The sequence below is a fragment of the Pinus tabuliformis genome, chromosome 3_2 (genome assembly GCF_031772625.1).
Source record: "Pinus tabuliformis cultivar Carrire ecotype Pingquan chromosome 3_2, CPIR1, whole genome shotgun sequence".
NCBI lineage: Eukaryota > Viridiplantae > Streptophyta > Pinopsida > Pinales > Pinaceae > Pinus > Pinus tabuliformis.
In genome coordinates this window covers 696782040-696807016 of record NC_142302.1, presented here as the reverse complement: position 1 = coordinate 696807016, position 24977 = coordinate 696782040, and the positions used below count along the sequence as shown (strand labels likewise).

Below are 24977 nucleotides of genomic sequence, written 5' to 3'. Positions count from 1 at the left end.
CTGAGACCAACAATTTCACCTTCTAGTTTTTCAAGATGTTTTTCCTTTTCATCAATTTGAAATTGCAAAGTATCAATGATCACATTCTTTTCTTCTATGCCTCTCTTGAGTCTAGTGATTTCATTATAGAGATTATCCACATCTATAGCATCCTCATAATCATCATCTTCAAATGCCATTAACAGCTTATATTTATTACCTTGTTCATCTTCATCACTGTTTGATAAGCCATCACTATCTTCATGGGTGTAGTAGCTTTTCCTATTTGCACTTTGTTTCTTGTTCCATCTAGCAGGTTCTTTTCCTTTATCCTTATAAGGACATTTTGCAGCATAATGACCTACTTTCCCACAAGCAAAGCATTTGAAAGGTAGCTTACCTCTGAACCTTCCAGAACCCCTTTGAAGATTTCTGACAAAATTTGATTCCTCTTCCTCTTCTTCTGGAACATGGCTTGCTTCATAGTAATCTTCTTTTCCTGATGCCTTAAAAGAAGCTTCCCTTCTGTCAGATGGACCTCCCTTTCTCATTTCATAAGCGGTTAGAATTCCATGTAGCTGAGACATAGTGAGAACACGGAGATTTTCTTTTTCTTCTATTGCAGATACTTTGGATTCAAACTTGGGAGATAAAGATCTTAGAATCTTTTGAACTACTATAGTTTCTCTTATTTCTTCACCCAAATTTTTCATACAATTAACAATCTCATCTACCCGAAGAAAATAATTAGCCACACTTTCATCATTATACATCTTGAGAGTCTCATATTGAATCCTGAGTGTTTGAAGTTTAGCTTGCTTTACCTGTTCATCTCCTTCATAGCTAGTGATCATTTTGTCCCATATTTCTTTTGCTGATTTGAAGTGCATGACCTTCATGAATTCTGTTTGAGATATACTTCCTAATAGAGTACTGACTGCTTTTGCATTTGTTTCATATGCCTTTTTTTCAGCTGGATCTGTAGGAGTAGCTGAAGGAAAAGCATAGCCTGTTTCTACAATGTCCCAAACTTCTGTACCAAGAGATTGAAGATATGCAGTAACTCTTACCTTCCAATAATTGAAATTTGTTCCATCAAAAACCGGTGGCCTGATTGATGCTTCTTTCTCGTAGTTGCTCATGATGAATGATCTTCCTTCAAGCGATCAAGCTTCTCTGAAGGACCTGCTCTGATACCAATTGTTGGAAATAATACTGAGAGGGGGGGTGAATCAGTATTATCAGATTAATCAAACTTTTCAAATGCCCAAAAACATATACGCTACTTCAGTTAAGTGAACCAGCGTGTACACGCTACTGTGACGAAGTAAAACAGCGTATAAGCAGAAAACTCACAATTTAGTTGGCTTATTCTTCAATTAAGTGCATCAGGACATTATTCATCATATTAACAGTAAACATTTGCAGTATAACAGAACAGATAAAAAGCCACACACATGAACACCAAGATATAAGGTGGAAACCCAATGTGGGTGAAAACCACCTGCTGCAAGTTGTCTCTATCTTTCTTAATATGAAACTTCAGTTTACAATCTTTTGTACTGGTGCAGCCTTATACCAGTAAGCAGGCTACAACCTACAGAAGGCTTCAACCTTCTCTCGTTCTCCAAACTTCCTTGGAAGGGAGCTCCAACCCCCTTTTTCTTTTGTACTAGCCAAGATACTAGTACGTAGGTGTTGACCTACAATCTTCCTTCTTCCAGGTATCACTTTTCATACATTTTCAGACTTGGATATTCCTGAAGCACAACATTACAATCTGAAGACCACAATTCATTCAATTTTCACAACAGATCATTGAAGCATAAAACAACCCAACTTTGAATCACTGAACCACTGAACCCTGTCAATCACCAGTTACCAGAACACAGAGCAGACTACAGAACTCTGTAATAACAGTCAGACCCCACTGTAAACTCAAATCAAGCTTCAAAAGATATACGCTACTTTAATGAGCAGAAACCGCGTATACACGCGCTTTTACCGAATCCAACCTGCGTACAGATCTAAAAATAAACTTTCTCAATTTGCAGCTGTACCAGATATTAGTTAGACTCAGAACGTAACATTGCGACAATATGCAGATCTAGAAATACGCATAATCAACCATATCATGATAGTGCATTTCAAACCATTTTATCCCGATCTCTCCTTAGATCTAGTTCTCCATCAACCGATGAGATCTCTCCTTAGCTCAGATCAACCAACTCAGAACCTGCATATCAAATCTCTTTCTCTCTTAGATATTCATGCCTTGTCGAAAGATGATCTTTGCCTAATGATCTTCTTCTCCTTATATAGCCTTAGGCCTTTCTCAATACCAAGAGCCAAAACCATAGTAACACAATACCATCAACTTTAAAACTAGGGATCGACACGCCCGTCGAGACATAATGGTCCGAAATCATAGGCACAACTTCCAAGGTCTAACCACCATGAACCAAAGGAACCTTTCCACATACACGCGCTTTTTCTGAATCTAACTTGCGTGTACACGCGACTTGGGCTTAACGAAAGAGCGTGTATGAGCTTTCTTGCCATGCTGTACTGAGATCTGTCTTCTGATTGAGTTGCCATCACCTGTACTAACCTTTGAGCACCTGTACCATCCACTGAGTGAGTTGCCATCAAGGACAACACTTGAACCATAATGCCAACAATCTCCCCCTTTGGACTTGATGGCAACCACCACACCAAGTCACTCTCCCCCTTTGACATCAAGGGCAAAGGGAGGACCAAGATATTCTCTTCCTTGGTAATCCTTCTGCTGTCCATACTGCTGTCCATACTCCCCCTGAGTACATGCTGAAATCTCCAAGTGTGCTCCCCCTTTGTGAATGCCAAAGAGTACCAATCTATCCATCCTGCTCACCAAGTGCTGTTCATGCTCCCCTTGACTGTAGGCAAGATCTGCAAAAGATGTTCTTCAAGAAGAACATGACTCTATACATCATAAAAGACCTTCCTATCACCAAAGACTCATACATACATCCATTTCTCAACTAAGTGAGGATATACAAAAAAATGACTCATCCACCCAACCAAGTGGGGATACATCAATATTGACTCATCCACCTAACCATGATAATACATGAACATTTCATCATTCATCCCAGGCATAGTGGGGAAACCAACAAAGGCCGTTACATGACCTTGATACCATAAAAGAGACAAGAGAGATACATGACATAGAGACAACAGATCTAGACCAAGACTTAGGAAAGACATCAGCAGCATCTGATAAACATCTTGTTAGATCAGCAACTAGAATTTCTTTCTGAGCTCCTTCTCCTGAAACCAACAACCAAAAACATCTGAATGCCAACAATGCTTTATGAGACTTTTGAGCTGCTCCCCCTGAACCTGTGCCTGTTGCACTCCCTGAAACTGTGCCTGAATAATTCTGACATTCCTATTGCTGTTCAGAACTTCATATACGCGTTTTCTCCTGTATAAAACAGCGTATGTACGCGGATATTCTTTCTGCAACAAGCGTCCATCATACACGCGACTTTCCCACCATGAATCCGCGTGTATACGCTCATATTACTTCCGTAACCTGCGTATACCAACTTTTCTGTAGAACAAACAAATTTCAACAACAGGATGAAGCATTAACTACTCCCAGCTTTTGTCTGAGATATTCAAAAGTTTCCCTGGGCAGTGGTTTTGTGAGAATATCAGCAACTTGCTCCTTAGAAGGAACATACTCCAACTTGACCTTCTGTTCAAGCACTTGTTCCCGAAGAAAATGGTACTTGATTGGTATGTGCTTGGTCTTTGAGTGCATGACTGGATTCTTTGAAATGCTGATTGCACTTGTATTATCACATAAGATAGAGACAGGTGGAGTGCAAGTGATTTGAAAGTCCTGCAAGGTCTGCATCATCCAAAGAAGTTGTGTACAACAAGATGCTGCAGCTACATATTCTGCTTCAGCTGTAGATAAGGCAATCGAACTTTGTTTCTTGCTGAACCAAGATACTAATCTGGAACCCATGAAGAAAGCACCTCCACTTGTGCTTTTCCTATCATCCACACTTCCAGCCCAATCTGCATCTGTGTAAGCATGAAGAGTGAGATCAGTATTTCTAGGATACCATAAGCCATAGTTTTGGGTCCCTTGAAGATATTTGAAGATTCTTTTGACTGCCTGAAGATGAGTTTCCTTTGGGTTGGCTTGAAATCTTCCAACCATTCCTACTGCATGTGTAATATCTGGTCGAGTACCTGTCAAATAAAGCAAACTCCCAATCATGGATCTATAAGTGGGTTGGTGGACTGCTGCTGATTCATCATTTGCACTGAGGCTGCATCCTGTAACCATGGGTGTACATACTGGTTTTGACTCTTCCATGCCATACTTCTTCAAGATCTGCTTGAGGTATTTGGTTTGAGACAAGAAGATACCTCCTTCATTTTGTTGGATTTGCAATCCAAGAAAATATGTCAATTCTCCAAGAAGTGACATTTCGAATTCTTTCTGCATAACCAAGGCAAAGTTTTGACTCATAGTCTCTTCATTGCTGCCAAAAATAATATCATCTACATAAACAACAAGAATTAGCAATTTGTTATTTTCAACTTTTATATAGAGATTGCTATCTGCTGATCCTTTTGAAAAGCCTTGTTGGTGAAGATATTTGTCCAACCGATAGTACCAAGCCCTTGGAGCTTGTTTGAGCCCATAGAGAGCCTTTTTCAATCTGCATACAAGGTTTGGATCATTCCCAAGAATGAACCCATCTGGCTGCTCAATATATACTTCTTCTTCTAAGTCTCCATTCAGGAAGGCTGATTTCACGTCCATTTGAAATACCTTGAAGTTTTGAAAGCTTGAGAGAGCAAGGAACATTCGGATGGCCTCTAGTCTTGCCACAGGAGCAAAGGTCTCTTCAAAGTCTATTCCTTCTTGCTGTGCATACCCTTTACAAACAAGTCTGGCCTTGTTTCTAATTACTTCTCCATTTTCATTTAACTTATTCTTGAAGACCCATTTTGTTCCTATTACATTCTTATCTTTTGGTCTAGGAACTAATTCCCAAGTGTTGTTCCTTTCGATTTGCTCAAGTTCTTCATCCATTGCTTTGACCCAACATTCATCTTTGCATGCTTCTTTCACATTTTGTGGTTCAATGGAGGAGAGTAGAGCCAAGTAGCTTGAAGCTTCTGCAAGTGTCCTTCTTGTTTGTACTCCTGCTTCTTTCTGCCCCACAATCTGAGTTTCTGGATGATTCTTTTGGACATATCTGGATGGAGTCTTCTCTTCTATTCTTGTCTGCTCCTCTGGTTCTTCTTGAGATTCTTCTTCTTCTTGAGGTTCTTCTTCTTCATCATTTCGCCTTTGAGAGTAACCTTCATCTTCTTCATGATGAACTTGCCTAGGAATATATCCCTTCTCATCAACCACTATATCAATACTGTCAACAATTTTGCCAAGTCTTTTATTGTAGCACTTGTATGCTTTGCTATGTGGAGAATAACCAAGAAGAATGCCCTCATCTGCTCTAGGTTCAAGTTTGCCAAGTTGCTCATCAGTATTCTTAATATAACATTTGCTCCCAAAGATTTTGAAATGCTTCACGGAAGGAGTTTTACCACTCCAAAGCTCATGAGGTGTTTGAGTGCTGTTTACTCGAACATTTGTTTTGTTAAGAATGATAACAGCAGCATGTGCGGCTTCTCCCCAGAAGGTTGCAGGAGTACCTGATTCATCGAGCATAGCACGAGCCATTTGTTGGATAGTTCTGTTCATTCTTTCCACAACCCCATTTTGCTGAGGAGTTCTAGCTGTAGAGAATTCTCTTCTTATCCCATGTTCATCGCAGAAATCAAAAAATTCATTTGATGTGAACTCCCCACCTCTGTCAGATCTGAGGCACTTGATTTTGTGTCCTGATTCATTTTCAGCCAATGCTTTGAAGGATTTGAATTTTTCGAATGCTTCATCTTTGTGCTTCATAAGCCCTAACCAAACAAACCTTGAGAAATCATCAATGAATAATATCAGATATTCTTCCCCTCGAGGTGTCCTTTTCCTAAATGGACCACATACATCTGTATGGACTAGCTCAAGAGGCAAGCTAGCTGATCCTTCCTTCTCTGGAAAGTTAGTTCTGGTCTGCTTTCCAAACTGACAAGATTTGCATATGGTGTTGTCTGGAATTTTGATATCTGGAAGATCGCGAACTGCCTGATATTTGCATGCTTTCCTTATTTGTGAGAAGCTTAGATGTCCCAACCTTCGATGCCATAACCAGTGCTCTTCATCCTTGCTAAGATAGCATTGTTGTTGTCCTTCTTCAAATATGTACAGATTATTTGGAGTTCTTTTGCCTTTGAGAACTGTTTTACCTGTATCAAGATCACGAACAAGACATCCATTCGATCTGAAAATAACCTCTGTTTTTTTATCACACATCTGGCTGACACTTAGAAGATTATGCTTCAATCCATCAACATACAAAACATTTCCAGCCTTGACCTTTTCTTTCAAAGGAGCAATACCTTTTCCTTTTATAGTTGCAGGAGTATCATTTCCAAAAGAAACTTTCTTTCCCTTTTCTAAAGTAGAATAAGATTCAAGTTTTTCTTTATCACCTGTCATATGTTTCGAACATCCACTGTCAATGTACCATAGATTTTCCTGTCCTTCTGCATAAAATGCTATCCCACATCTTTCTGTTTGAGGTTCCTTTATTCTCCATGTTTTGGTGCTTGTGGCTTGTTCCTTTTTCTCCTGAAACCTGCTCCTGCATTCAGAGTCTTTATGACCAAAATTATTGCAAATAGAACATTCAACTTCATTTTCAAGCACCGAAAAGTTGTTATAGGTCCTTTTTGTAATCCCTGTCATACTTCTTTGTTTTTGAGCTTCCCTAGTCATGATTGTTTTATATGCAACACATTGAGCTGCTCTGTGACCAAAGTTGTGGCAAGAAAAGCATTGTCCATTGAAGAAGCTTCTGCGGTTATTGAATCTACCAGCCAACTGATTGTAATTTCTATTTTCATCTATTCTTGAGCCAAACTGAGAAGATTTTACCTGTGGTTGGTTGTAGCTTTTGTTCATCCTTAAGGAGGATTGTCCCTGATAGTTTCTGTTTGTAACTCGTCCCTGCTTTACCTGATTATCTTCATTGTTCTTCCGCTCATTTCCTCTTGCTGCATCAAGATAACTTTTTGAGGTGGATGCTTGAGAGGTTTCTCCATTATAGCCCAAACCTGTCTTGTTTAGAGGAGACCGCTGCACACTGATAATCTCATCCAAAGTTTCAGATCCTTTGACAAATTTAAGATTAATAGCTTTTGTTTTCTCAATTTCTTTTCTGAGACCAACAATTTCACCTTCTAGTTTTTCAAGATGTTTTTCCTTTTCATCAATTTGAAATTGCAAAGTATCAATGATCACATTCTTTTCTTCTATGCCTCTCTTGAGTCTAGTGATTTCATTATAGAGATTATCCACATCTATAGCATCCTCATAATCATCATCTTCAAATGCCATTAACAGCTTATATTTATTACCTTGTTCATCTTCATCACTGTTTGATAAGCCATCACTATCTTCATGGGTGTAGTAGCTTTTCCTATTTGCACTTTGTTTCTTGTTCCATCTAGCAGGTTCTTTTCCTTTATCCTTATAAGGACATTTTGCAGCATAATGACCTTCTTTCCCACAAGCAAAGCATTTGAAAGGTAGCTTACCTCTGAACCTTCCAGAACCCCTTTGAAGATTTCTGACAAAATTTGATTCCTCTTCCTCTTCTTCTGGAACATGGCTTGCTTCATAGTAATCTTCTTTTCCTGATGCCTTAAAAGCAGCTTCCCTTCTGTCAGATGGACCTCCCTTTCTCATTTCATAAGCGGTTAGAATTCCATGTAGCTGAGACATAGTGAGAACACGGAGATTTTCTTTTTCTTCTATTGCAGATACTTTGGATTCAAACTTGGGAGATAAAGATCTTAGAATCTTTTGAACTACTATAGTTTCTCTTATTTCTTCACCCAAATTTTTCATACAATTAACAATCTCATCTACCCGAAGAAAATAATTAGCCACACTTTCATCATTATACATCTTGAGAGTCTCATATTGAATCCTGAGTGTTTGAAGTTTAGCTTGCTTTACCTGTTCATCTCCTTCATAGCTAGTGATCATTTTGTCCCATATTTCTTTTGCTGATTTGAAGTGCATGACCTTCATGAATTCTGTTTGAGATATACTTCCTAATAGAGTACTGACTGCTTTTGCATTTGTTTCATATGCCTTTTTTTCAGCTGGATCTGTAGGAGTAGCTGAAGGAAAAGCATAGCCTGTTTCTACAATGTCCCAAACTTCTGTACCAAGAGATTGAAGATATGCAGTAACTCTTACCTTCCAATAATTGAAATTTGTTCCATCAAAAACCGGTGGCCTGATTGATGCTTCTTTCTCGTAGTTGCTCATGATGAATGATCTTCCTTCAAGCGATCAAGCTTCTCTGAAGGACCTGCTCTGATACCAATTGTTGGAAATAATACTGAGAGGGGGGGGTGAATCAGTATTATCAGATTAATCAAACTTTTCAAATGCCCAAAAACATATACGCTACTTCAGTTAAGTGAACCAGCGTGTACACGCTACTGTGACGAAGTAAAACAGCGTATAAGCAGAAAACTCACAATTTAGTTGGCTTATTCTTCAATTAAGTGCATCAGGACATTATTCATCATATTAACAGTAAACATGTGCAGTATAACAGAACAGATAAAAAGCCACACACATGAACACCAAGATATAAGGTGGAAACCCAATGTGGGTGAAAACCACCTGCTGCAAGTTGTCTCTATCTTTCTTAATATGAAACTTCAGTTTACAATCTTTTGTACTGGTGCAGCCTTATACCAGTACGCAGGCTACAACCTGCAGAAGGCTTCAACCTTCTCTCGTTCTCCAAACTTCCTTGGAAGGGAGCTCCAACCCCCTTTTTCTTTTGTACTAGCCAAGATACTAGTACGTAGGTGCTGACCTACAATCTTCCTTCTTCCAGGTATCACTTTTCATACATTTTCAGACTTGGATATTCCTGAAGCACAACATTACAATCTGAAGACCACAATTCATTCAATTTTCACAACAGATCATTGAAGCATAAAACAACCCAACTTTGAATCACTGAACCACTGAACCCTGTCAATCACCAGTTACCAGAACACAGAGCAGACTACAGAACTCTGTAATAACAGTCAGACCCCACTGTAAACTCAAATCAAGCTTCAAAAGATATACGCTACTTTAATGAGCAGAAACCGCGTATACACGCGCTTTTACCGAATCCAACCTGCGTACAGATCTAAAAATAAACTTTCTCAATTTGCAGCTGTACCAGATATTAGTTAGACTCAGAACGTAACATTGCGACAATATGCAGATCTAGAAATACGCATAATCAACCATATCATGATAGTGCATTTCAAACCATTTGATCCCGATCTCTCCTTAGATCTAGTTCTCCATCAACCGATGAGATCTCTCCTTAGCTCAGATCAACCAACTCAGAACCTGCATATCAGATCTCTTTCTCTCTTAGATATTCATGCCTTGTCGAAAGATGATCTTTGCCTAATGATCTTCTTCTCCTTATATAGCCTTAGGCCTTTCTCAATACCAAGAGCCAAAACCATAGTAACACAATACCATCAACTTTAAAACTAGGGATCGACACGCCCGTCGAGACATAATGGTCCGAAATCATAGGCACAACTTCCAAGGTCTAACCACCATGAACCAAAGGAACCTTTCCACATACACGCGCTTTTTCTGAATCTAACTTGCGTGTACACGCGACTTGGGCTTAACGAAAGAGCGTGTATGAGCTTTCTTGCCATGCTGTACTGAGATCTGTCTTCTGATTGAGTTGCCATCACCTGTACTAACCTTTGAGCACCTGTACCATCCACTGAGTGAGTTGCCATCAAGGACAACACTTGAACCATAATGCCAACAATATTTAGAAAATCAAAGGCATACAAAATAAATGTAAAATATACATTTTAAATAGCCTTTTAGAAGAATAATTTATGCACAATAACCAATAAAGTGTGGGATAAAAGGGAAATAAGATAAGGTATACAACTTCGAGAAATCTCTTTATGGGCTCAAGTAAGCTTTAAGAGCTTGGCACAACATGATAGGCTCTTACATAATGAGCCAAGGATTTACTAGAAGCGCCACTGAACCCACCCTATATATGAAGTTATGTTAGCAAGCAGAAATTAAAATTGCTTGTTTATACATAAATGACATGATTTAGATCTAAAACATGTTGATAGATTAGTTTAAACCAATAATGAAACGAGCACATGAGATGATGGCTTGATGAAGTACTTTGTTCACATCAAATGATCTTCAACAAGGGTATGAAGGTCCAATTGCAATATATCGTAATAACAATTTAGCTGTAGCTCTATCCATAAATAATATTTTTCATCGAAAAGGAAAGATATTATATCGAAATAACAATTTAGCCGTAGCTCTATCCATAAATAATATTTTTCATCGAAAAGGAAAGATATTACAGGATATCTTTTTATAAGTGAGCTTATAAATAATGGTGTTAGATATTTGGAATTCTTTATGTCAAAAAACCAATTGGCTAATATATTCATAAAGTGATTGGGAAGAATTTGTTTTCATAGAAAAAAGTATATATTGTATATGATAAAGCATTGAACATATGTAAATAAGAAGAAATGTTGAAATATAAAAAATTGCTATCATTACAAAATAAAACTCCAATCAATTAAATTGAAAATAAATAAATTAAATTATTGTCAAAAATAATATATTTAAATCTACTATATTAAATGATAGAAAACTTGTAAAAAAATTGATGTGAGTTTGTCTTATCTAACACTAATAAATCATATTTGTAATTTATTGAAATGTGGGATAATATGTCATATTGGTATTTTAATGAAATTAAGGAAAGAAAGTAATGGAGCAAAATATCTAAAAACATGGATTGGAATGAGGAACCCATGATTCACTTAAGCATGAAATTATATAAATATCCTCCAACATTATCTTGTCAACTTGAAAATGCGATATCGTGAAATATGGTTTTATAGGAAGAAGTCACTGTTTCTTGATCTCACACAACAGAAAATGACACATATATTCCGCTGATAATAAAGTAAGAATGAGCATTTACCTGTGTGTTTTGAAGCAATGAAGACCTTGCGTTTGTGGTTGTTTCCTTTTGTATTCGGTATTTTGCCAATAATGCGTTGACGCTTCACACAAAATAAAAAAACATCTCAGCGATTTATTGCTTCAAAGAAAAACGTAGGGATGTAAATTTTCTATTTAATTATGATGGCATAACAACAAAATTATTTTCAATGAAGAAATAATATTAGAATGACACATAAAATATATGTAAATTATTTATTAGTTGAGAGGTTTATTTTACAGCCAAGTATAAAAGCATTTTTAAGTCTGGCCATTTATATTTTTTTAATCTAAAAGTTAAAATTAAAAATTATGTTTTAAATATTATTTGAGATTTCTAACATAATAGTGTAATATGTTCTAAATAGAAAAATAATATAGATTATAATTAAAAAAAATTATCTTCTCCACTCATATTACCTCCTTATTTTTTAAAATAGATTTATACTAATTTACAGCCTCAGCAAAAACACATTACAGTTTTATGATAGCGCAAACGGAAAATGTATTTCCAATGCAGAAATTGGGGATGTCAGACAAAAGACCGCATTGTTGAAAGACAAACCACAAGAAACAACTTTGTACGTATCGAAGGACTGTAGACAAAATACAGCCCTGTTTCCTAGCAGGCACTGGCCTCCTTAAAACCTACACTTCTGTTGGGTTACGGATTTCGTGTTTATTTCTGTGTATTTGTACAGACTGGAGATGCAGTAGTGGTGTTGTCGGGTGCCAAAAGAGGAGGGAGTGAGATATTATTTCGATGTTGGAAATAAAATGGATAACATAAATTAGTTTATATCCATTTCATGTTTAACTAAAAATGCTACCGCATACAAAATAATTTAATTTAACTATTTAAAAATAAAAAATATATAAATAATAGTTAACCTTATTTGTTATTTTTGGTTCAAAAGCTTAATATCTGCTTTTTTAAAAGATAATATTAGGCAATCTAATTAAATTAAAAATTTAAAGATATAACTCAGGCTTAGTAATTCCAATCCCATGAAGGTAGAGAATATATTATGAATGGTTTGAAAATGATATAAACAGGTGGTTTTTTCTAGCATTCTATAAATATCTCAAGTTTATCCATAAAATGATAAAGACAATGGAGAATAATGGTTAAAATAACTTAGATATCCTAAGTGCATCCATAATATAATAAAGACAATGTAGATTAATTGTTAAAATAATGCAGAATAATGGTAAAAAATAACAATAATGTATGATTCTAATTAATATAATATTTTCTTAATGATATTTTATTATTTTAAATTCACTTTTATTTTTAGTTCAAATTGCCATTCCATTATCTTTAACTTAAATTTAATTTTGAATTTTGAATTTTTTTTAAATGGCCATTCTATTATCTTTAACTTAAATTTAGTTTTTAATTTTTTTTTTTATATTTTGAAAATTTTTTATATTCAATATAAAACTCAAAACTAATATTTACTCGATAAATATTAATAAAAATATTTTAATATTTTCAATGATTTAAATATTGAAAAAATATATTTTGATGCCAATAAATTATTTATTTCAATATTCTCTTTGGGTAAAATACTTTTTACATTAACTCCAATCATTAAAATTTAAAAGTTCTTATTTTATTAAAATAGATTAGTGTTAATTGTCAGCCAAAGTATAACAATCTTAAAACATTTAATATTTTTTTATATAAAAGTAAAACGTACCAAAATTTAAATAAAATAAAAATTCTTATTTCATTTAAATATATTAGTATTAATTGTGAGCCAAAATATAACACTTCAAACATTTAATATTTTTTTATATAAAAATAAAATGTTACCAAAATTTAAGTAAAATAAACCCCATATATATAGAGAAATATCTTAACTAAATATATATGAAACATACATTATTTTTCTTATACTAAAAGCATGATTAATATATAAACAAGTTATAAAAAGATATTAAATATTTTATATAATTTTGTTTAATTAGAAATTTATACATCCAATTCGAGGGTAGTGGAATTGGTAATTGAAGAATGGTGAGTTTTGAAAAAATTTAGAAATTTATAATTTGAATCCTCATTGAGAGGAGAATAAGCTATACTTACTTAAAAATTTACTAATAATTACATGTCAAGGGCTACTAGCTTACTCTCAGATACTAAAAAATTATACAATTAAATTTTATATTTTTCACAATTAATAATAAATCGAATAATAAAAAAAAATATTAACTTGCTAGCACCTTTTACTATTTTATTTTATTTTATTTAAATTATTCATAATCAAAAAAATATATATTAATTTTTAAAATAAATATATTTATATATTTTTTATGGTATTAAATAAAAATTTAAAATAATCTTCTTTCAAATAAAAATTATATACAATATATTCATCTCTATTTCTAATGCAGGATAAGCATCGTTTGGACTTTCTTAATTAAAAATAAAAAACATCTATTAATTTTTAACTCCTTCAACCTATCTAAATATATTCATTCGTATTTTCTTTAATCTTTTACTCAAAATTTCATCTAAATATATTCATTCCTATTTTCTTTAATCTTTTACTCACAAGAAATTTTGAGTAAATTTTTTAATAGCCATATCATATCTTTTTATGATTTTGATAATGATTTAATTCAATCAAATCTTAAAGAAATATAACTAGTTTAAATCATATGTTCAAGATATTTTTAATAACTATACTATATTTTTTTTAAATTAAATTTTGATAATGATTTAATTTAGTCAAATCTTAAAAGATTATAACTATTTTAAATATTATTTTTAATATATATTCAAGATTCTTTTAAGTTTAAAGGTTTATTTTACAATCCAGCGTGAAAGCGGTTTATCCTAATTCATCCTAAACTTAGAGTTGACATACTTTTATTAGTATAAAACTAAAAATAGAATATTCTCTAAATAGATTTACTTATATAAATATGAATTTTATATATATATATATATATATATATATATATATATAAAAATATTGTAATGGTGTATATAATAAAATATACAATGTAAGTTATGAAGAAAATATTTTAACATGAATTAATATTTATGTATACTTAATAATATATGTCATTTAAGAATACAATTTAAACTATTAAAAATTATGCTTAGTTGTTTTACATTCTAAAATAAATTTGCTCCTAAAGGAATTTGATCCCTAAAATATCTATATTTAAAATGGATTTATGTTAGTTTATTTATTACATTAATGGCTAGCTTTGGTGTTTAAAATTTAACAGAAATAATTATTTTTAATTTGAAGAGTAATTAAAATATTTTAAAAATACAACACCCTTCATTTCAAAACATTCTTTTATGGTTTTCTATGGTTGGAATAAATTGCAGTGTTTGGTACAATAAGCTTATTTTCTCCCGATTAAAAGAATAACCTTGATCAAATCTTAATCATGATTCCTCCACCATGTGTAAGACAAACGAAAACCCTCTAGGTGAGACTTGTCACACACTTAAGTTCAAGGACAATCTCATCAACAAAACCAAGTTGAGAGTGTTTGAGTCCCTAGAAATGGCACACTGAAGTTCTAGGACAGTCTTATCAAGAAAACCATGTTGAGAGTGTTCGAGTGCACAGAAATGGGTTCCTCGTTTTTCTGAGAAAGAAACAAAAGATTATTGAATTCCAATATGTTCGAATGTGTAACCATAGTAAAAGATAAGAGCGAAATTGTTTTATTATTCACAAAGATATGAGATATAAATATATTGTGTGATCTTTGGATTCATTTTTTAAGGTTTCCATTCTACACCCAAATTTTTAGAGGATTAATTTTTCAATAATTTCTCTTTAATTCCAAGGGGTATATATGGGTCCAAGCAGAGACTTCTAATACAAAAGTGGTAGTCAATGTTTGAATATGCTCTCTGAAAAGGTGGTTTTTAAGGAAGGCCACACACCTAAAAGGTGGGAGAGCTCAAGGTCTCCATCAGTGATGGTTTAAGGGTGAACACCAACACTGAAACACTTAGTGCAGTTCCTGTAACTCTTCAAAATGTAGCTAGAAGATGAAGTTTTATGCTAGACAATGTTTTCTCTAATGCTTTGAAAAGGGAGACCATTGAGGTCTCAACCTAGAATGCTTGATGCCTTTCCTATAAATCTTCCAAATTTTGCTAGAAGTTGAAATCTTCTGCTAAAGGAACCACTGCATGTTTTTCTAAAAAGGGAGACCATTGAGGTCTCAATCAACGGTGGTTTAAGATTGACCATCAACTCTGGAACACTTAGTGCAGTTCCTAAAACAATTCTAAATTTGGCTAAAAGCTAAAGTCGTATGCTAGAGAAAGTACTCTCAATTCCCGTTTGAAGATGATAATAAACTAAACCAGGCTCGTAACTTTGACTCTTGCTGCAACTTTGATTCTAGATAAGGCTTTAGGCTCTAGTTTATACTAGTGTTCAATTTGCGGCTCTTCCAAAGTAGTAGCTAATCATTAATTCTCACCTATCAAATACAAAGTGAGAAGATGATACCAATATTACTCAAACTTGCTTGTACATGCTTGATTAATAAAGCTTTATAAAACAAAAAGCCTCACTTTCAATTCCCTTATCCCATACAAAAATGAAAGACGAATATATTTATAAAATCTTCTCCTGGTTGAAGATAAAAAAGCAATGATTCTCAATACATAAAACTCAAGAAAAATACACACATTTACAATACAATTTAATTTAATTTATAGATTTACAAAAAAAAATATCATTTACGAATTACCATTATCTTTAATTTGAATGCCCAAAATGGATCGTGCTTATCAGGAAGAATGCCCAAAGCCAACCAATAGAAAAACAGCTTATCCATGCACAATTTTGAATGCACCATAATTCCCAAAGCCGAAGCAGCTGGCCTTTTACAACCCAATTAGATGGTTAAGGTTTATCAATTTTGGAAGTCTTGTTATAATAATGGGTTCCACCGTCTCCATAAACCCTCTGCATATGATCTTGTAGTTCCTCTATATAGGGAGCCTTGTCCTTTAGAAATTCACATATAACAGCAATAAAATCACGGAACTTCTGCATGAAAACATATTTCTGCCCTGCAGACGCTAAGGACTTCTTCAGAACAGTAATGTTCATTAGGGATGTGGAGAGATGCTCATAGCTTTATGCAAATCAGCCTTAGTCCTTCCATGGGATCTAGTAACATGACGGATTTTGTCATCTCAATGCTCATTAAAAGAGCATTCTACAAGCGATGGCGTTACGGTTTGATTATGTTGCCCACTATGGAGACATTTTAGTTTGGAAAAGAGATTGGTCGCTACACAGGTCAGTGATGAGTTCTGGTTATGTCAGTTGCAGGATTTACTTTTGGTGGCGCTCAGGATTATCCTCATCGTCCAAGTTTCTTAACTCGAGGAGTTTTCTTTTCCACAAACCTTCAAAGACAAAGGGTTGTGGGGTTGATGCATTCAACATATTTTTCATAAAGATCGGTGTCACGAGGTACGTTACGTAGCTCATTTTTCTTGTTTTGCAGCCAACTGGAATCAGTTGTCGTGATTGAAGTTCGAAACAACACTTATTTGGCAACTCCCCTACCCAAAGTATCTCATCGGCGGTAACAAGATGCTGGGAACATAATTGAAGCTGGGCATTATACCGGCTAGTCAATAGCCCGATCCTCTCTCTGTTGTAATTTTTCCCTATCTTAGCGTAAGCTTGACCTCTACTTTAATTATTCGATTGTTTATGGTTTACATACAACGGAAAATTGTGCCGAAAGGAAAGATTGAGGAAGCTTTGCTTATCAACATGCAGTCTTTAGGGTTCTCGGACGAGTGATCAGAAACGGGTTTGCAGGTGCTTTGAACAATGAATATAGAACAATTATTGCATAGAGTTAGTGGGAATGGAGGAAGATGAAGCAACCATTAATTTCATGAAAGGCATCTTGATTTAAACAAAGGATACCAGAGGATTCTTGTCATTTAGTTTTAGACATCTGCAAGATATTAATTTGTTTACTTAAAATTGTCAATTGTCAATTTGAAGTATTAGCAGTCGGATCCTTCCTCTAAGTTTTTTTAGTTTTCCTGTTTATCTTCTCTCTTTTATATATATATATATATATATATATATATATTTTTTTTTTTTTTCGCTTTTTTTTTTTTTAATTATAATTTACCAATATATTTATAATAATATTATTATTTTTATTACTATTTCTTAGTAATAGTATTTCTAACTATTTGGAAGAATAAATATTTGTTAATACCATCTTAACAACATTGTTTATAATTCCCCAGATGCGGGTGGTAGATGAGCATTCATGGCGGATACAACGCCGACTTGGCAGGTGGTCGTGTCACATGGTAGTCTGTTCCTTCCCCTGTGGGAATTTAAGGCAGAACTCTGCCCCTTGGCCGCCACCTTTACTGCACTATGCGGATCGAGGCTTCCCCTACAAGCATAAAATCATAGAGCCAAGCCCTCTTCACTCATCCATTCGGCCTCTGAACTGCTCTTGCCACCCTGCCACGGTAGAGCCAAGCTCTCGAACCACAATAGGAAGGCGTTGCATACTGCTCTGCTGCATCGACCTAGGCAATGGTTATCACTTCTCCCAGTCTATACACTGCAACCTACAAATTGAGGCCTCCGCCCCTGCCTCTGTCCCGGACATTACTTCCCATGTTATTTTCAGTATCACCTCTACTGCTCTCGCCCCGCTTCCTGCCACTTTGGCTCCCTTCTCATTATAGCATCTCACTTAGAGCAATATGCATCGTCATCATCGTATGAGATGCAAGTGTGGTGGTAGCCATGGGAGCGCCATTCGCCCCTCTTCGCTACCTCCCTCCCCTTCATCCTCCCCATCAGCCTCCCCGCCCCCAGTCCTTCCTCTTCCTGCCTCCATGGTAGATATCCGGATACGCATAGTGGAAGAGGACGAGCTTGCCCCTGTGAGGTTTGTCGGATTGACGGAGCCACCTAGTCAACCAATCTTACTGCTTCTACCCAGTATGCTCAAATCCATTTTTTTTACTCCATGGACCGAACGGTTGTCATTTCCACCATCTCAGTGGATTTTAGGGAGGAAGCTGGCTCATCCATGGTTCCAACCTACAGCCTTGCTAAGAACCAGGTTCCTCAGCCGCACGAAAAAGTTCAGAGGGAGTCGAGCTCAAGCCATCCGCAGAAAGCCAAGGATTATCCGTTTATAAGCGGCTCAAAGACGTTGGGAGGCAATGCCACTAGCAAAGCCAAAGGCATTCAGGTTGACGACAGAATGCCACAGGACACCACGGGTGGCAAGCAGGCAGAGGATATAGATTCAGAAGAGTATGGGTGTGCGATTGTGGAAGAGAAGCTACCGTCCTAAGACACCTAGCATTTGCATGCCACAAGTCACGTGTCAAGCTCGATCTTCTGAGTTTTTTGTTTTTTTGATATTTTAGAGTGGTTAATTTTGGCAGTCAATTTTGAATTTTACCATGGCAATAAATTTTGATTTTTGTAATTGTAGCCCCTTCGTGGGCAGAAGGTACCTATCTTTATCTCGTTTTCGGACAGATTTCGCCTCTAGAGCAATCTCAATTTTAAGTCTTGTGATTTAAATTGGTCATTAGGCTAACCTAGACCCGCAGAGGTCGGGACCTCACTGTACATTATGTTTTCATTAATAGATTGAGTTTTACATAGGAAAAAAAACATTTTTTATAATTATTCATTAGAATACTAATCCTTATTAATAGTATCACAGGCAATAATATTTTTTAGTTTAATAAGTTCTATAAAATTGATTTTAATTGTAATGCTAATAGAATTTAATTTAATAATATTATTAATAATCAATATTGAAATTTGGATTCTTGCTCTATATTCCCATATTTTTTTAACAATAATATTTATAATATTATTATTATTTTATTATTTCTTTGAATAGTTCGTTAGAATTCTAATTCTTATTTCTTAAATTGATTTTATTTGTTATAAAAAAATTGACATAATTTAAAAATATTAATTAATATTTAATATTTAAAATTCTTTTTGGTTCTCTTTCTTGGTCAAATCTTAATTTCAATTTTTTAGTCAAACTAATGGCTAGTTGTTTGCTCTCTTCATTTATTTATTCCATTACCTAGATCTCATTCCTCATCTTGTCCTAAAGATGAACCACATTGGTTGGTTCGAAACGCATCAATGAGATTGTCTCCTATGTGATTTTTAGGGAAAGATGTTGTTATAATTAATATGGATAACAAAAGTCAAAAGTAGTTAGAGGAATGCTTGTGATTATGGACTAGAACATATATATTTGTCTGTATCAAATATATGAATATTTATTTGTATTAATGCAAGTTAAGTATATAACTTTATTATTATGATATTTAGGTTGTTTTTTTTTTCAAATGAAGCAGGTGTACATAGTCTTGCCCTTGATTGTGCCTAGGATTGGACCAAAAAACCTATGAGGACTAAAATACCCTGCCTAAATATTGGACCACGGCCACTGGACTAATTTGGCTACTTATAAGTAATCTAATGGAATCACTTAAAAGCATCACACAATGAGGGAGTTAGGAACCAACATATCTGGCCATTGTATTTTTGTTTTTGTAAAGCTAAGTAATATTTCTTTTGTTTGATTATTAAAAATTAAATATTATTTTATCTATAATATATAGATTTTTGTGGTTGGTATTTTTATGTCGATTATTTTAATTATTTTCAGATTTTTAATTTTTTTTGTAAGTTTGGCATGACTACATCTTCAACATGTCCAATATATCACCCCTATCGAGGCGGTAAATTAAACCAGTGACTTCACATCAAAAAGTTCCTGAGCACCTTATCACAGTTTATCTAAGACTTTTTACAGTAGATTTTTAAAGTTTTATATTTTATATTAATATTTATTTTTCAAAAAATTAATTTCTAATTATTATGAATAAAAAAATTAAAATCTAATTTACGTTTTTTAATATTTTTGAAATTGTATTATAAAAATGAACTAGTTATATTATTTTAAAGCACTTGATTCACGTTGTCATCCTCTAGTATACAATTCATTACTCTTTTATTTAACATTTATTTTTCACAAGAAGATGTTTTATAGCTCAATATGAGAGATATCTTGTCACATAGTGATAAATCTAAAAATAATAAAATAGTACATACATCAATAAATTTATAACTACTAATAACGAATAAATCAATGCCATCCACGTTGCCACGCAATCTGGCAAGTGTCTAGGAGGGGAACCTATACGACAACTATTAAACCAAGTAACAATAATGTGGCAAATACGCATTGTCACCTAAGTTAGTGTCCCCTATTTTTTATGGATTTTCACCGATGGGAGTAGTCTCGTTAGGATAAAAATCACTTGAAAAGGGAAGGTACAATGATCTATATGAAGTGATACCACTAAATCTATTCAAGGACATGCTTAATTAAGGCTCGATGATAGAAAAACTCTCCAAGAAATATCTAGGATGGAAATCAAGACATAGGACTTGAGATCCTTGCAATGAGGATAGGTACGACTAGGATCAAGAACTCCAAGATGAAATAGGACCTCTCAAGAAGCTTTGCAAGATGATTTTATCACTTTAAGTAGGCTTCTAATACTCTTGAAATACTTAATTAGTGCTTATGCTAGACCTAGGGTTTAAGATATTCATGGGAAGAAATTCTTCCAAAGTCTTCACCATATTAAGGTAAGACAGAAAAAAGGATTTCTTACGGTTGATTTTATAGAATACTATGTTTAATGAACCTTGAGAAATCTACCCATCCAAGCGATTTAAGATAGGTTTCCCTTCTCAGGCACACCTAGGGAATCAAAATTTATGGAGAATTTGCCATTAGAACTCAACTAAAGCTTGAGATCTTCTATATAAAACACTAAGGAATAATCTTACCTAAATGGATCCCCAAAATTCCTTCTCTAATGAAATTCACATGATGCAATAGCTAGTTTCCCAAAGGAGAGGGGCCAAGAAATTAGAGAGAAAAAGAGAGAGAAAGGATGGGTGATCGCCAATATTCATAGACTAGTGCCCTCTCCCTTGGCTATGGAGTCAACGGTGATTCAAAATTTACCAAATTCATCTTCAAGGAGGATAAAAATTGATGCCCCAGCAACAACTTTTCATTAATTACCTATTCAATATGTGTGGCTTTTTATGGAAAAATAACAAAATTACAACAACTAGGAACATTCATCTCTTGTCATGCAACGATTAACGTGTAATTTGTAATGAAACAATCTTTTACAATGACATTCAACAAACTATGGAAGATAATATTTAACTAGTTGCAATAATTCCACACATTAAACATTATTCCAATAAAAAATTTCAAAAATATAACACTTACAAGATGGAAAGATATATATCCAACCATAGAAAGAAGTAGCTCGAACAGAGACCAAAATTGTCTTCCAAAGATATTGAGATGCATCAAAGAATATCAAATTCATCTAAGAAAAGGTTGACGATGTTGGACCCACCAACATGTCTGAGGATCTCCCCGATAAGAAGTCCCAACTAGACCTCAAACCGTTTGGAGTAGGAGTCCCAACAGTGGGTAGTAGGGTATCGCCTTGAATATTGTTGCGAAAAGAGGTAAGTAATATGTCCTTGTTGGAAGTAAGTGTGTGACCTTGTAGCAAGTCAGGGAAGGTGCATGAAAGGTTGTAACACAAGGAAGGGGAGAAGAGTGCGCCCCGTAGAATCCTGTGATAGCATGCAGCTTGAAAGGGAACACATGAACAAAAATAATCCATGATATGGAAACCAAGTTAACTGACGATCCAAAGTGATGGATTATATCAACAACATGATTCGATAAGATTCATACAAACACATACGGAATAGTCTATACACACATGCGTAAATTAAAGTGCATACATCATTAGGGTGTCTAGGATAGTCGAACTATAATAACAGTATATGCATGAACTTGTTGGCTCTGTTATATCAAAGAGTCAAAGATCCAATCACACATACAACCATGATGACCACTAGCCCCGATAGGAGAACATTATCATCACGGCCGCCTCCTCGTCCAAAGAGATATACTAGCTTTGCATTGTGGAGAATCCAAGCCTCATTAAAATACACTCCAATCTTTCTCTAAGTTATACCTATTGGAAGCTTGGCCCCCAAAAGCTTGTACAATGAGTTATGAGGTTCTATAAATAAAAAAGGGTGGGCTGACCCTTGACATTCCCCTTTGTGACTCTTCACTTACCCTCATGACTCTTCAACTTACACATGACTGTTACATTCTACTATTGACACTTGGTATTTCACTTTACAACATGTTTACAATACAATCTGCACATGAACCCATGTGAGACAAAAATGTGCTTGAGTAAGCCATATAAGACATCACTAAGACTTACATAGTTGTGGGAATACTAACTCTTCGACATCCTCTCGATGATTGATAGTGGCAAACTGATGCCAAGCTTCTTAGTCTCTTATGGTGTCCATGTACTCTATGGTGACATCCTTTTGAAAGTGAATTCTTGCCTTTGTTGCATCTGGGTACACTAATTTGGCACCTCTATCAAACTTCTTGGATAATATGCACATCGTGGACTTGAGTGCAACCCTACGAGCGACATACTGATGTCTGGTGTTTATGCTCATCCACAAGTCTACATTGGTGGCTATGTGCATCAATTGATTGAAGTACATGTCCATCTCCAGTCGGACTTGGCTCTTTGTTTTCTCCTCGGTGCTTGTTCCAATGGATGGGATCACATGCATGTGCACAATGACATCCATGCTCCGGAATAGTCGTGCATGTGAACCTGTAAGCTAGTGATGAGCTACAAGAGTTCCTCATAGTTCTTGATCTGACTCTAGATGTGTGCCTTCAACTCCACTTCCTTTGGCTTCACCATCTTTGGCAAGTGCAACGAGACTCCCTTGCATCTTATTGTCGATATCTTCATGTGATTGACAATAGTGTGTATGTCTGATAAGATGCATGCTCTCCCAAGACAACATTGTTTCCAACCATTAAGATGGACAATTGACTTATGAATAGTCACGAACCTAAAGTACAACTTCTGCATGACTGTCTCGAGAGATGATACTTTATCTAGTATTGCTTTCTTCAACTTTTCTCTGGCAGATGTTGTAGCTTTCTCTTCTCCATGCTTGGCCGCTTTTAATTACTTCGCAATGTTCTCGTTATTAGCTATCAAGAACGTAACACTTGAGCTCGTGGCTTCAGCATATGCTGTAGTAGCATCGGCCAATGTAACTAGATGTCTGTGTACATCAAACACGATCACTCATTCTTCAAACTGCACAAAAAATACATGGACATCCAAAGTGGGCGTTGTTCGTGACTATATAACTCCATGTTGTGACCTGTCGAAGGTTATGTTGTGCACATCTACTTCTGGATTGTCTTCAAAGATTTTAGTGTATCCTTGACCTCTTGGGACTTGCTCTGCTTCCAGATCTGGTGAAGCTGGTGGGGTGACCTCTTGGTTCTTACGCATGAGGTCAATGTTTTGATCTAACTCGAGCTGTACCACATTTGTGTCTTTCTGTTCCAACATCTGTTCAATCCCCTCAGAAAAGTCCTGCTCCTATGACTGCTCACCCTGTTTGATATCTGCCAACTATTCGGATGAATCCATAACCTGTATGGGTGCAGTTTCATTGATATGTTCCTATTCTTTCTGCCTCTTGTTGTTCTCATTCTTGTTGCTCTTCCTTCTCTCTTATACATAACTCATGTTCTTCCCTTAACTGTTGCTTCAACTCCTCCAACTCCTTTTCTACTTCCTCCAACTTCTGCTTCCCTCTCTAACTTTTCTTAAGCCTTCTGACGCATTGTTGCCTCTTTGCCTCAATCTCCAAACCTGCTCCCAACAGAAGTGAATATGCTTTGAACTTTCAGCTTTGCTCCGCCTCTGTGCTTTCAACAACCTTCCTCTTACCTTTGTCAACCACAGGTATGCTACCCTCTACTAGTGCTGATGTTGTTTCTCTCTAAGATGTTGCTGCCTTCTTCACTGCTAACCATTCTACAGCCATTCTGATTGGTTGATTGAGCTTTGAGAAGTTATAGCAGTATCTCCATGGGTCTTCGTCACGCCAATGACACACCCATGGACCAAATGATGATACAATCTCGTAGAGTGGTCTTCAACTAAGCGTTGCAAGTCATATGGATTGAAATTTATGGTGTCGAAGATGAATCTATTAAATTCTTTCATCTCGGCCTCAATATGCTTGAGATTCTAGATCTCATACAACCTGATCCACAAAGGAAGAGTAGACCAAGGTGCCTTCTTCTCCCTATGTAGTCTTGCTAACAACCTTGTCAAGATGTGGTATGAAACCTCTTCCATGACCAACTTTCCATGGAAAACTTTGGTAAGATATGCAAAGCCTTCACCGCACTGTACATCTAGATCAAAGTGCTATGGGGTGAGGCATACCAATCTGCTATGTTAATCAATGCCTCCATCGTTGCCTGTGACATGCAAGGTGGATCATGCACAAAGATCATCCTATACACCGAGGTAATGAAGTGGTCTGATAGTTATATTATAACTCCATGGAAGTTGCACTCAGAGAACAACATGCAATAGGTGTGCACAGAGGTTTTTGAAGGTGTCCATGCCCAATGCAAGCTAGGGAATTGCTGACAGGAACAGATTGCATCAAGTATGTAAGTGAACATGAAAATCTTTTCTTGCTGACCCTTGGGAGGATGTCAGACATCTGTTACTCGTACCTTCAGCTCA

The 24977-nt window shown here is 35.4% G+C and overlaps 1 long non-coding RNA gene across 1 annotated transcript in view; it reads right to left on the bottom strand.

Moving 5' to 3' along the window:
* The window catches only part of LOC149182532 (uncharacterized), a 131436-nt gene extending 120159 nt beyond the window's left edge, over nucleotides 1-11277 (bottom strand). Inside the window, exon 1 of the long non-coding RNA XR_016257662.1 lies at nucleotides 11196-11277. This is a non-coding gene — a long non-coding RNA (uncharacterized LOC149182532). The remainder of the gene's footprint in view (nucleotides 1-11195) is intronic.
* Nucleotides 11278-24977: the final 13700 nt, after the last annotated feature.